The following is a 4,236-nucleotide window of genomic DNA, read 5'->3' on the forward strand; positions in this document are numbered from 1 at the left end:
AACGACCTACCATGAACGAAGATTCATGGCTTTCAAGCCAAACTAGCAATGATATGGCTGCATCCGTTGAATAGTTTCTTATTATATGCCCTAATTTGGCGCATGCCTCCATCTTGTGATGGCAAACAATGTTCCCAAAGCGAGGTTCCAACTTGTTTAACAAAAAAACCGTTTTTCATTTTTTGAATGCTAAAGACATGTGTTTTTCGTGAAGCGGCTACAAGGAGGGTCACCCCAAACGGCGCCATTCCATGTCTATCTCAAAGTAGACCCTATTTTACAGACGGTCGCCAAAAAGCATGCATTTCCGACCCTCGTAGCTACTCCCGGTAATTCAGACCACCTTCGACCGATTCAGCTGGAACCGACTAGAATTTGAATTGCGGGTCCTCCATAGCTTGCCCGTTATTTTCACTAAAAATGCTTTTTAGCTTCACAAGTAGGCATTTCATCAAAGAATCGACAACAGATTGGCACGACTCAAACCCTAGCCACGGACGGCCGCTGCGACGAAATCGGCCGGTTTTTGAAAACATCGTAAAAAATTCAAAAAAAAACAAAAAAAATGGGAGACCTCCGCGTCACATCATCAAATGTGGCCTACCGACTAGCAAAAATACTAAATTTGCAATACCGGCGTTTTCTTGAAAAAGTGTTCTCAGAAACGACCTACCATGAACGAAGATTCATGGCTTTCAAGCCAAACTAGCAATGATATGGCCGCATCCGTTGAATAGTTTCTTATTATATGCCCTAATTTGGCGCATGCCTCCATCTTGTGATGGCAAACAATGTTGCCAAAGCGAGGTTCCAACTTGTTTAACAAAAAAACCATTTTTCATTTTTTGAATGCTAAAGACATGTGTTTTTCGTGAAGCGGCTACATGGAGGGTCACCCCAAACGGCGCCATTCCATGTCTATCTCAAAGTAGACCCTATTTTACGGACGGTCGCCAAAAAGCATGCATTTCCGACCCTCGTATCTACTCCCGGCAATTCAGACCACCTTCGGCCGATTCAGCTGGAACCGACTGCAATTTGAATTGCGGGTCCTCCATAGCTTGCCCGTTATTTTCACTATAAATGCTTTTTAACTTCACCGGTAGGAATTTCATCAAAGAATCGACAACAGATTTCTACAAAGTTTACAAAAAAACCTGATTTCCCCCCTATCCCACCAAACTTCTAAAAACTGGTGAAAATTTCCCTCCCACCCCACCAAAATTTCCCTCCCACCCCACCAAAATTTCCCTCCCACCCCACCAAAATTTCCCACCACTTCTCTCCCACTACCATACGGGACCCTCCACCCCTCTCCCACTAAAAACACGGGATCCATTCCCCTCCCCCTCCCCTCCCCTCCCACTCCCCAAAATTTCCCCATTCCATTCCCCTCCCCTCTGCCCGACGAACCCTAGCTTCTTCCCCCTCCCTCGCCTGCTCCGCGCCCCCACCGCCCCACTCCCTCCCCTACTCCGCGCCGCCCCACCGCCCCACTCCCCCCCACTCCGCGCCGCCCCGCCGCCCCACTCCCCCCCACTCCGTGCCTCCCTACCCAAAGACGAATCCCCTCGACGGCTACATCGCCCGCCCTGTAACGGCGGCGACGGCTACATCGACGACGACGGCAACTACATCGACTACATCGACGACGACAACAGCTACATCAACGACGGCCACCGCTGCATCATCAATATCATCCACCCTTAGGTACTTCTCCCCTTTAGCCATCTCCCCTCGATATTCATGGGTAGATCTTCTAGGGTTTGGTAGACCCCCCTCATGGGTTCATCTAGGGTTCATGGGGATGGATCGATGGGGATGGGGATGGCTAGGGTTAGGGTTCATGGGGTGCACGTTTCTGTAGTTCATGGAGATGGTTAGGGTTAGGATTGATGGATCTCCTGCTTTTCTTGTTCATGGAGAAGGATCAATGTGGATTCATGGGGATGATCTCCCTCTGGTTAGGGTTTCATGGGTTTCATGGGGTTAGGGTTTCATGGGGTTCATGGGGTTAGGGTTTCACGGGGTTCATGGGGTCCTTCCTATGCATGATTTCAATTGTTGTTAAGAGCGTGTGCTTCTCTATGTATTGACTACTGTTGCTAAGAGTGCATGCTGGTCCTGTAAATCTTGTACTAATTCACTTGACAGACTTCATATGTAAATCTTGTACTAATTGGTAAAGTAGTCTAAATTCTAATGAGGGTGAGTTACAACAGGAATCATGTTGCTAGTACATGCTACTCTTGTTTATGACGGTCTGCCTATGCATGGGTTAGCCTACATTTGTGATGGGGGTACACAAAGCCACTTGCTTGCAATTGTTGTGGGTCTTAGCAGAATTCTATTTTTCTGTTCCATTATTATGAGAATGTGATATCGCACATTGATTAGGATGAGTGTATCATGCATGCTTTACTTACTCAACATGATATGTGTCTATATGGATAGATATACCATATCAAACCGGGTTTGGCTGCCAACTTGAAGCTTCTGAAAAATTGTTGTATAGGTTGTAGAGGAACATGCATGGGGAATTTTTCTCTGCTTGTTTTGAGTTTGATTCCCATTTACGATTATCATCATCAAAGCTTGTTGAAGTGAAACTGTGGACGCTGAAAGCACCTTATGCATATCCTGTTCATAGAGGATGCGCATAAGGTGCCTGTTGGTGGATTGCGATTTAGACTTTCACTTCCTGATATAGGAACCATACTACATAATCTATTTTTTCTACGTGACTGATGCTGATTTCATATTTATTAAAGTTATCTTTGTTCATCACATGCTAATTTCTATTTATCTTAGTTTACTTTAGTTTTTCTTGGCATACATAGAGTAATACAATCAGTAGAATGTCAGTCCAAGCGTTGTTAGTCTCTTCAGTACATCATGGGGATGCTTGCTTGCTTGCTGCCACTCTTCAATTTAGTTGCTTGCTAGCGTACATAGGGTTAGGGTTTGCATCAACAGTATTACTAGCACTTTGCTTGCTTGTTGTGTACTTTATATGAGGCACTAGGAAGATTTCTTAATGTTCATTACTACCTCTTGCTTGATGTACATTACTACCTCCTACTTGATGTAGTGAAGTTATTAAGAGATGCTTCATATCTTTCCAGTGTACATGCATGCTTGTTTAGTGCACTTACATGTTTTCTTAATTAATAACACTAGATCACTATATTGTTTATCCATCAAGTTTGTTTCACATGTATAACATGTATGTGCATGATGGTCGAAATGCTTTCCTTTATTGATACAAGTGCATCATTTTACTTTATCCCTGTTGTATCTGATTGTTGTTTATTCTATTTTGCAAGCACCACCTCAAGATCATCCATGGCAAGGAGGACAAGGTCAAGCATGAGGCCAACCATTGGTATGCAACTTGCTCCTTGTGGTTATACTATCAGTTTCATAAAATCTGTGTCTTAACATGCTAAGTGAAATGCATTGCCGCAATCTGAATAAGCTGGCTTAATTGTGCCTGTGTGCTGTTAGTCTTCCTTACCTGAATAACTAGGATTAAATGATAATAAAATTTCATAAGATATGTTTGGCTGTCTGTCCATGCATTCCAAACATTCACCTAATAGTTACGTTTCCTTTATCATGCAAAGAAGAGCCTCTCACCGAGTACGAGAAGGTTAGGGCTAGAAATATCATGAGGAACAATCGGATGTTCCAGTCCCTTGGCATTGGTGCAATAATGTCGATGATTAGGAAAACAAATGGTGTACAAGAAGGTAGAAGTGATGAGGTTCAAGAAGGTAGTGGAGTTATCAATGATGACCCAGAGTACAATCCTAAGGAGGATGAAGTTATTGATGGAGAGGAAGTGGATGATGTTGTAGTGAACAAGACTGTTAAGGTGCAAACTTTGTCTTGCTTGGAGGGTTGGGGTTCTTTTATGCTATGTTATTCCTTGTGCTCACATATTTCTCTTGTGATCTAATGCTTTTTTCCGTGCTATTTATATGAGGCACTGAAGGAATCTAGGACGAAGAGGCCTGGTGTTAAGAAGACAGTCAGCAAGAAGAAGAAGAGCTCAAAAACATCTGCTGCAATGCCTCCAGGAAGGGTGATGGCTCCAGCTCCAGGACAAAAAAAGAGGATCCTGGAACCTGATGAACCTGCCCTTGATACAGTCACAAGGCAGAAAGCAAAGATGGCGACTGCGACAGACCATCATGAAAGTCTGCTACGCATGGACTCTGAGACCTTGGTGCA

The sequence above is a fragment of the Triticum urartu genome, chromosome 3A, assembly GCF_056163025.1.
Source record: "Triticum urartu cultivar PI428250 chromosome 3A, HENAU_Tu73, whole genome shotgun sequence".
NCBI lineage: Eukaryota > Viridiplantae > Streptophyta > Magnoliopsida > Poales > Poaceae > Triticum > Triticum urartu.